Source organism: Nipponia nippon, unplaced genomic scaffold (genome assembly GCF_047370975.1).
Source record: "Nipponia nippon isolate SJK-2023a ecotype South Korea unplaced genomic scaffold, ASM4737097v1 scaffold_16, whole genome shotgun sequence".
Taxonomy (NCBI): Eukaryota; Metazoa; Chordata; class Aves; order Pelecaniformes; family Threskiornithidae; genus Nipponia; species Nipponia nippon.
Window position 1 is genome coordinate 7,309,930 of NW_028262332.1, and position 10,662 is coordinate 7,320,591.

The window sequence follows — 10,662 nt, forward strand, 5'->3', positions numbered from 1 at the left end:
CAGCAACTCATTTGCTGCAGATGGAGCCGGGACCGTGCAGCGGGCTGCTGTCTAATTTGCAGTCCAACATACCTTGACATAACCCCCACCGAATCATGGAGGCTGGTGTGGGATGGGATGCCTGGAAGCCTGCAGGCAGGGGTGTGCAAATAGGGCTGGGATGCCACTGCTGCACCCTGACCCTGGGGTGCCCACGAGGGTGCGGGTGCAGGGTGCACCTCGGCGGGTCCCAGTGCCGTTCCCAGTGGCCAGGCTGGTGCGTGGCTCTCTGAGCCGTGGCAATGCGGTGGTGAGCGGGACGGAGGGTGCCTGCCTGGCAGAGGGGGACGTGTTTCTTGGCACCCAAGTGATGCTCAGGGTGAGCCCTGCCCTTGCATGCTGCTCAGATGGGCCAGGGGCCGGCGGGGACACTGGCCTGGCTCATCACTGACTCACACCAAGCCGTGTCACCTCGCGTTACCCATCACAGGGTCTGGCTGGAGCTGTGGTGCTGGGGACGTGGGAAGGGGCGTCCTCAACCAGTCGAGCCCCATGGCTCCAGCCCTGCCAACCCCGGTGGCCCCACAGCCCTGGATCCGGCCCCATGGGATGCGCTGGGAGGGATTGGGTGCTCAGGGTGCAGCCATGCACCCAAGGACTTGGGCACACACCACAGCTGGGCACCGTTGGGCACGGGACCCCCCGGGGGCTGACAACGGCTTGCCTGGGTGGGGAGCGGGTTTCTGCCAGCAGCCTGGCCCAGATCGATAGGCAGACGGAGGGGATGATTCATGTCTCAGGCTGTGGCCCGAGGGCAAAAACGGGAGAGAGGTTTGATGCTGGTCCTGCCGGAGCTGTGGCTCCTGGGGCGTTTCCCCTCCCCAAGCCGGCTCAGCCCACGCTGCCCGGGGGTCCCAGCTTGGCCTGGGGGCAGCAAACCATTGAAGCAATGTGAGATCAGACCCATGCACTAAAATGCGTCTTCTTTTTTAAATTTCAGACACTATCTTCTATTTTGTGGTCCAAGACAGCGAGCAGAGCTGCAGTGGTGGTGGCGGGCAGAGGCTGGGCTCAGGCTGGCTCCATGCCCCCGGCAGGGACGGGACTCTCTGGGGAGCAGGACACCAGAAGACAGGGCTCGGTGGCACTTTACCCCCCTCGCTGTGTTCAGCCAGCGCTTGGGCTGCATCCCCAGGATATCACAGGGCCAGAGCCGGCGAGGGGACCGATGTCCCATGGGTCCAATCCAGCGAGGGCCTGTGCAGGGCAGAACCACTTCGTTATTTACCGTCCGAGATGCAGAGCCGGGGATGGGGGAAAGGCTGACGGGGGGGACAGCGACCCCTCCCCGAGGAGCAGCGTGTGCTTTCCTTGGCAGGGTGCCACTGGAGGCAGAGAGCCATCGCTGTGCACACACAGCGTCAGACATCATCATCATATTAATAATGAAAGGGCAGCTCCTTCAAAGCTCTTCGCCCCTGCGCCAGCGAGAGCGCAGAATGCAGAGGAGGTGCGTGAGCCTCATCCCAAGCAGCCGCGGGGAGCGCGCTGCGATGCCCGGCCGGTCCTCTGCCAGGCCGCTGACCCGGGGTGGCAAAAAACATGCCAGGTCCCCCCGGGTGCTCTCCCTGCTGTGAGTTTGGCTGCTGGGGGGTCCCTGCATGGCAGCGGGGCAGTCCATGGTGTCCCCCAGCTCCTGTCGCCGTCACTGCCCTATGCGGGCTCCCCTGTCCTCCCATCCCATGGGAAAAGGCTGTTTCAGCTGCCAGGGAATTTAGCAACACCGCTCGCTGTGCCAGGGCTTTCTCTTTCCACAGGAGGAATCGATAGCTCAGAAAATGAGACAAACTACCTGCAAAGAGGTCTTGGGCTGCAGCCAAAAGTGGGTCCCTGGCAGCAGCTCCCGGGGCGTCTCTTCTGCTCATCCCTGTGCAAGACCTTTGGGTTTCCTAAAAAAGCTTCTTTAACATCCCCCCACTTTTGCCCAGAGCATTCCCAAGCCTGGTCGCTCTTTGTGAGGGTCTCAGCAGGACCAGACCAGGGGCTGAGCATCTCTTCACCTCTCTTCTCTCTGCCAAACCCCCTCCTCCAACTTTCTCCCCTCTCCGGTAGCTGGAGCCGGGAGGGTTTTGCTGCAGATGCCCCAGTCTGAGGAGGAAGGAGCCAAACCCCCTGTGCCGGGTGGAGGTGGAGCACCCCATGCCCACCTCGCATCCACCCCATGCCCACCTCGCGCCCACCCCGCGCCCACCCCATGCCCACCCTGCGCCCACCCCAATGCCCATGTGCCCTCCCTGGCACCACACGTGTTTCGGAGGGTCCCACCCCGCAGCGGTGCCCCGGTGGGGGGGAGCCTGCTGTGCCCCCCCCCGCCCAGTCCTTTCACAGGCTTTTTTTTTTCCTCCCTCCAACCACAATAAAACCCCCAAATCCCCCACAACTGAGAAACCTCTTTTTGTTCCTCTTTCCCTTTGCTTTCTGCCACGGCAGCGTATCGATTGGAGCTGATGCGCTGTAATCCGCTGTTTCTGTGAAAAGTTGGCATCCCAGAGTCTCTGGAGGGGCCGGATCCTGCCCCTGCGTGGGTCTCACTCCTCTGCCAGGCTCGGGGCGCAGCAGGAAGGCTGCATCCCCCCCATCCCATCCCTGCAAAGCCGGGGGCTAAACACTTGGTAGGGGGATGGTGCAAGCAGCTCCGGAGTGGGAAAAGGCTCTGGTTTGGAGCAGAGCCAGGTCAGATCCTGCTGGGCTGGATGTCCAGAGTGCTGGGCATCTGAGGGACCCCTCCTGCCCCTCCGGCGGGGCAGGGGATGATGGCACAAGGGGACACCGGAGCTGATCAGGGGGGGTGGCTGCGGGGCTCAGCGGGGGGCTCTGCGGAGAGGAGCGGTTCAGCTTCCCGGAGGCCAAGGAGGGCTGCGGAGAGCTGGGGCTGACCCCGGCCTGAAAGGGGCTCATTGTGGGGTGCAACGGCCGCTCCACCCCGCTGCCGCTCCATCTATACTTATGATGGCAAACGGGCCGGAGCTCCGGAAAGCGAGGGGAAAAAAAAACCAGCCAAAACCCCTCCAAAAACCACAGGCAAGATTTTAATTTAAAACCTTTTCCTGCATGAAGAGCAGCAGCCTGGGCCATCTGGAGGAGCATATGCAGGTGAGAGGGAGGCGGCGGTGCCTCCCCCAGCTCCCTCGCTATCAGCAGCCCCCCAAAAGGGCTTTTGGCTGGTAAAAACTAACCCCGGCGGGGGGCTGGGCACCCCGATCCCAGCCGGCAGCCTGGGGGAGCCCCGGCTTTCCCGCCCGAGCTACCAAGACCTCTCTGTTTAATTGTTATATTTGCAGGAAAAGTGATTATGAATCCCAACGCAAACTGCAATAGCGGCCGAGTTTATTGCAAGAGATTAATTCAGCGGTTTAATTGAAACTGCAGAAGCAGGATGGGAAAGCATCGGTCAGGGGCTGGGAGAAGGAAGGTCAGCCCTGCTCAGCCGTACCCACATCCACCCCTAACCCCCAGCAATCAATGCAACCCAAATTAGCAGATTTACTCGTCAGAGGACTCCTCCATTGGCTGAGCATCACATCCAGCATCCTAAAGCCCCAAGTCTCCTAGCAACTCCCCAGCGCTGCCTCTGCCCACCCGTTAACCCCTTCCCCGGAGCCCCCCGCGCCGCGTGCAGCACCCGGTGCTTCGAAGGCGTCGCTGCCACGCTGGGCGCGAGCAGGGGGTTTATGCAGCAAATAAATCTGCAGTGATTCCTGAGGGATGCTCACGATGCTCAGTCAGGCGGGCAAGCCGAGCTGGGCTGGTTCGTCAAGACTCAGAGTTTTTTATTCTGGGTGGCACAGAGAGATCCTCAGGTTTATGTACTGATGGCAGAGGTTTGGTTTCTAAATGTCCCAGTAGTTTGGAAGGTTTCATCCTCCCAACTTGCAGAGATGCTGGGAAAAGGTCAGGGAAACCCCAGATCATGGCCAGCCCGTGCAGCTCCCACGCGGAATCGGCGTCAGGAGAGGCAGAGCACGAGTCTCCCAGCCTCTTCCTCCAATTTCAATAGTAAATCAATTATACCATTTCTTTGGGAAGGGGATGAAGAGCGCTGAAGTCGCTCTGCTCCTATCCTCCCTGCAACTGAAAATGTCCTTGAAAGTGTAAAAATCGCAGGAGGACATGGTGTGACGCCCGGGCCCGGGCTGGAGGGCGTGAAGCTCCTCCGCGATCGTTGTTATTTTGGTTCAGATGTCCGATACTTCCCTGGTTTGCCTTCAGAGATCAGAGGGTTGGAAACAAGGGTTGGAAAAAATAGTGGCTTGTTGGTTGAAAAATAACAGCTGACATGAAAAAAAAAAAATCTTTTTTTTTTTTAAACCGTCTTAATATTTATAGGCTGAAAAATATGTCCAAAGATCATGTGTCACTGAAAAGGATAAATCACTTCTCTTACTTTAATGTGCTTTGTTGGGCTTTATCCGAAACGTAGTCATAAAATTACCAAATTGAAATTTTAAATGGGGGGGGGGGGGAATATCTGGAGGGTTTGTTGCTGCTTCTATTTTCTTATTGCCAAATAAAATACAATTAAAGCAACATTTCATATGCCAGCCAGCACAGCTAACATTGGTTTTCTGACGGCACTTTTTTCTGTCAGCCAATGAAAATAAATGATGCAGGATTACCAGCGAGCATCCAGCCTCCGTGGCTGGAGGGGGATTCGGAGCAGCAGGCATTCGAGTACGAAACAGAGGGATTTTAGTCCCGCTGGAAGTGGAAATCTCCGTGGACTTTACCGGCAGAGCTCTCCGCCACTGCCTGGAGCGATGCTTTGCCTTCGCTGCTCTCCCAGTGCTTCCAGTTCACACCAGTGCTTCTCAGTCTAACCCAGTCCCTGGCACAGCCACTGTCTGGGGGTGGCAAATTCACTCCCGGTGCCTTTAGGGTGGCTCTGGCCAGATCAGCGTGGGCCCAGTCCCCTGTGGGGCTCGCTCCCATGCCGGGGGCTGCCAGCGGCTCAGCTGCTGACTGCACCGAAATCCCCGTGGTAATTGGATGAGGGCACTGGTTTCCATGAGAATATTAAATCAGAGCCCCAGCCCCGATCCGGGGTGACACGCTTCGGCATATAAAGACACGGTAGATCACATTATGGGGGAGAGGGTGTATTTCTCCTGCTTTAAAGTCAAAGGCATCACAACAACTTATTTGTTGGAGTCTGTTGGACCATCTCTTATTGATGGGAGGGAGAGGAAGGGGGGGAGGCTATTGCTGAGGAGGGGCAGCCCCTGGCAGAGGGGCTGAGCACTCGCAGCTCATCACAGTGATAGGCTCTCAGGGGGCTTTGGAAAAGCAGGCTCGGAAAGCGCTTAAGCGCTTAAGTGCTTTCCGAGCCTGCTTTTCCGAAGCCCCCTGAGAAACCATCGCTGTGATGAGCTGCGAGTGCTCAGCACCTCTCAGGAAAGAGCCCAGAGAGTGATTGCAACCACGGCCTGTTGTGGCAACACTGATGCAGGTGCCCCGGTGTTGCAAAGGTCCTGGGGGCTTTGCGGGCAGGAGCTCAGTGACACCATCCTGAGCTTGCTCCCGTCTCCCCATGAGACCGGTACAGGGCGTCACTTAGCAACGGAGGGGGCTCCAGCACCCTCCCGGTTATCGGTTTAGCCAGGTCTCTGTTTGGGGTGACCATCTGGTGGCATCTGCTGCTGCTCAGCTGTCACCCACCCTCCTGGTGAAGGGGATGCTCAGGGGTACCCAGGGGACATGTCCAGGGACCCAGCACAGGGTTAAGGGCCACCATGCTGGGCACATCCCATGGCACCTGCCACGGTGGGGACAGATGGATGGATGGATGGATGGACGGATGGATGCATGGGCAGATGGACTTCTCCCCACCCACAGCAGGGAGGCAGGGGAGGACAGACAGACAGATGTGCCTTGTTAGCCAATGAGGTGGCCTCAGGTGATGCTAACAAGCCCATTAAAGCGGTTTATCAAGGGAGGCTACGGGCTAGCAGGAAGGCTGCTGGTTTTATCTGAGATGCTGCTTTTGGGCTGGGAGAGCCTAAGCTCCTGCTCGTTAATTAGAAAGGCTTCAAGGAGGTTTGTACTGGTTGGCCTCACTTGTGAGCAGCCGTAATATGATGAGTGATTAGGGACTGAAGCTGTTTGGTGGGTATCATTAAGCTACTGATGAGCTCAGGTGGGGAATGGCTGTGCTTGAAACTGGCTGGTCTTGCACTGACCTGGCTCTTCCTCCTATCATGGTCCCCGACCTCCTGAGCCCTGATGGGATGGGTAAAGTATGTGTCCTGGGGACCACGATAGCTCAGCTGTCACCCTGTGTCCTTGGGCTGGGTCAGATCTGGTGTCCCTCAGCTCATCTGTGAGATGATGAGCTTGTGGTCATGTATGAGTGAAGCTGGGATGTCCCTGTTTTCACTGTCTGCCAGGTATTGAGAAAATTTGGGGATGGTTAGCTCTGAAAAGGTGGCTTCTAGACTATTCGTGCATCAGGGGAGAGGGTGGTGGTGCCTGTCCTGGCAATTGCTTTGGGAACATCTTGCCCCCAGAGAGCTCGTTTCCCAATTACAGGGTTTTCCCCCTTGTCTGGGTGCTGATGGTGAAGCCTCCTTGCTCAGGGGACAGCCTCTCAAGGGGCGATGTCCCTGTCCCATCCTCCTCTTGCCCCCCTGAGGCCCCCAAGGGCTGGGGCAAGGCAGGGAGCAAAATCTGATGGATTTTCTCTGCTCTCCCTTGTTTTTTCCTGTCTGCCTTGGCAAAACTTCACGCAGCTCGGCAGCATCCTGCCCCGTCGTGGTCTGGTTGGCATCGCTAGTGCTGTATTTACGGCAGTGTTAATTAAATACTTTCTGCAATCAGTGCTGCGCATGACCCCGCTCGCTGAGCCGGATTGGGCTGTAATGTGCCATCACCGCGCAAGAACATGACTGCCGCTGTCCTGGGGAATTTCTAATAGAGATTTACTCATCCCAGGCCTCCCATTTCTCTGTTTCGTGACATTTTGCAAAGTTCAGGTTTACAAAATAAGCCAGCGCACAGAAGAGATGCTCCAGACGTTATTTACACTGCACGTGCCATTTCCCACTGGATGGGGTCTTCACCTCGTGGTGAGCAGAACCGAGGAGGGGGCTGCCGGCTGCCCTCTCCTGGGCTGGTCCCCTCTGCCCAAGGGGCTGCTGCGTTTGACCAGGACCACCCCATCACCCTGCCGCAAAGCCCTCGGCGCTGGAGATCCCTGCTCCTCGCACGCCTCTGCGTGCCGGGAGAGCGGCAGAGCACTGTGGCTGTACTGATTGAAATGCTCGTGGCATCGTGAGGTTGAACTTGCCTCTAATCCCTGCTCCAGTCCTGGGGCGAGGGATGGGGTGGGAGCAAGTACAGCGCCTGCCCCAGAGGGGCCAGGCTGGAAGGCAGGGCTGCTGCGGTTTTGCAGGGGTCATTTGGGATGCTCAGCTGCTTTGCTTTCAAAAATAAGCCTGGGCTAAAAGCTGGCAGGGTGGTGGGGAGCACAGGAGGCAGCAGGCTGCTAGCAGAATCCCGTTAGTGTGCGACAGCCTCTCGAGGTCTCGGCTCTGGGCAGAAAAGCCCCTTTCAGCAAATCACTGGTGGCAGGAGCTGCCTGCTCCAGGAGGACGAGGCAGTGTCTGTGCCGAAACCCGGGGACGGGGAGGAGGGGTCCATCCCAGCGGGGTGCAGCCGGCCCCAGAGACTTGCCCCTCCTGGCATGGAGATGCACTGGCACAAAGTGGTACCCGGTGCCTTTCTGACCCGCTCCTGTTTAACCCGTACCCAGGCTTTGGGGGTGGGACCTGGGGTAAACCGCTGAGCTGGGTGACCAAACCTCCTTCTCCTCCTTTTCCTCAGGATGGAGCTGGCCAAGAGAGACCTCATCTCACCCAGTGCTACAGCAAGGGCAGCTCGTCCCTTCTGGGGAAGTATCCACTGGGAACCAAGCGCGTGCCTGTCACACAGCGCCAGCCCGGGGTGCATCCAGAGCCAGGGGCACCGATCCAGCTCCCACCCCAGCCCCTGGGATGGGGCCACCCTCAGCCCCGTGGGCGGTGGAGGCAGGTAAGTGGGTGGTGGTCGGTCCCACGCCCAAGCACCCCGTCGAAACTCGGCTGGGCTGCAGGAGATGGGGCTGCGGGCTCTGGCACACCTCGCTCCTGCCCAGTGCCTCCCTTGTCAGGTCTGATCAGAAGGAGGATCAGTCGGCCCTGCGCTCTCTTTCCAGATTTAATTAACGGGCCTTTCATCTCTACCCTGAAGGAATCTGCTATCTTCTGTCTTCTTAATTAACGTTCATTAAGCAAATCAGAAGAACGTTTTCTCCTCACCGCCTCCATGGCTCTTAACCCTTGCAGGGTGCCAGGTCTGTGCCGGGGCAGGAGAAGGCTCCTGGGCTGTGGTGGCAGGCTGGGGCAGCACATGGACACCAAAGCCTTGGTCACCGTGTCTCCACACGCTTGGACCAAAGTCCTGGGGCAGTGGGTGAAGCCTTCCCAGGTACAGAGGACTTCAGCTGAGGTTGGGCCTGGCTATATCAGTGGGGCTGGGTGCAAATCCCAGCTCTGATTGCTCTTATGGACACCCTTGTTCAAGCTCATCCATGTCCCTGGAAGACAAGGGGTTTCCCATAACCAGCTATAGCTTTTCATCCCGTCCAGGGGTGAAGCTCACCCATGGCAAGGTGACGCATCTGTGAGGGAAGGTTTTGCTGTGAGAAGCCACCGTCCAAACCTGGTAGGCATTGCAGCGCGAGAAAGATGTGTCCAGTGTCTTGTTCTCATGGAAAGGGGATTATTTGGGGCTACTCCTACCCCTTCTCTTGCAGACTGAAGTTAGATGTGATGTTTTTTTTTCCTCTGTCTTTGTGGACACTCATGGGGGACAGGGTTGGACCAAGACCCTTGGCTGACTGTCTTCTTCCTGTGAGCCACGGCAGGGTGGTTGCCAGTCACCAGGGCTGGGGGGGGTATGTGCAGAGGAGGGGTCTCCCACCTCCACAGTTTGCCCTCAGAGATGACCCAAGGAAACTTGCCTGGAGGGAACTGCTGTTCTGTGCCTGTGTGTGGGAGAGCTGAGCTTCTCCAGCCGGCCTTCAGTCCGAGTCGCCAGCAGCAGCCAGTCCTGAAACAGTGCCAGGCCACGAGCCGGGGCTGGATTGTGCCTGGAGCACCCATCCCATGCACGGTAAGTGTAGGGCATCTCCTTGGGCAGGCAAGGGCTTGTGCCCAGCACCTGGCAGGAACCTGGCGAGGGGTTTGGCCAGCCTGGGGTGCAGCTGAATCAGTCTGGGGACGTGCTGCTCCCACACCGGCTGCAGCATCCCCACTGCTGGGCATGGTGGTGTCACCACTGATTCCTGTCAAGCTCTGGCCCCAGGGGCCATCCCCCCACACTGGGTGGGCTGTGCTGGAGGAGGAGGTGGAGTTGGGATACTCTCATCAGCTTTGCTCGAATCTTCTGTGCATCCCATGAGCCGGGCAGGAAAATAATCTCCTGGGTGTGTGTAACATCCCGAGGAGGAGGTGGGAAACCCTTGACACAAGACAGCCTCTCCTGCCCAGAGCTTGCAGCCTCAGTAGCAAGGGGAAAGCAAAACACCTGGAAAACCTCATCCCTGCAGAACGCAAATCCCTTTAAAATTGGTGGTGGAGATGCACAGGGCAATTATTCAGCTGAAAACCCTTCTCTTTCTCCCTGGAGATTGACGGTGGGTTTGCCACTGGCCGCCCGCTCCCAGGCAGCTGATGCACAGCTCCTCGGTGCTGGGAAATTCGCCCTTCCCAGCGGAGCTGGCTCTGGCTGTCAGAGCCCGGGTCAATATATGGTAATGGGGCTTTGAAACGGTGCTGCTGTGGGAGCCACTGCCGAAGACTCTGATTCACAGCTTCCCTCCAGTGCTTTCTCCCCGCAGCGTGCACGGAGGAGAATAAAATAAATAAGAGTAGAAGGGAAGGGGAGGAAGGGAGCTTAAATTATAAATGAAGGCTAAGTTTCCAGGGCTCCTGCGGGCAGCTCAGTTGAGCAGTGTGGGGAGCAGAGGCGGCGGTCCCCTGTGCACCCCATTTTTGCAAACAGCCCACTGCAGAACGGGGCTGGCAGAGGTCGGGGTCTGCCCAGGAGCATGGTACCGTGCCAGCCCACCTATCTCCCCATTTGCTGCCACCCTTCCGTCCCCATGGGTCAAATTTGGAGGGTGCCACAGTCCCAAAAGGGATCCCCTCTGGTACAGACTGTAATTAGCATTACTCGACAGGTTGCTAATGAGGTTTGGTGATGGTCTGATTTTGCCACCTCATGGAGATGCCTCCACAGGGATGTGCCCTCGCCCTGGTCCAGGGCTGCCCCATGGCAGCAGGCAGGGATGGGATGCCCGCTTGTGGGTGCTGGTGTGGAGGCATTGCAGGGTGTTACAGTCCCACGACCCAGCCAGGTTGGTGTGAGGGGGGGAGCAGTGGGGTCCCCATAAATCAATGTGGAGGGAGAAGAAGGTGCTGGGGTGGTGCTGAGTCTGCCTTTCCTCCACCCCCTTTTGATTTTAGGGCTGCAAGAAAATTGGTGACCCCCACCAATTTAAGGAAAAAACCCACATGTGGGGCATGAATCACCACGAGCTCATCCCTGGGGCTGAGAAATGGAGGAGCTCAGCTCCATTCGTGCAGC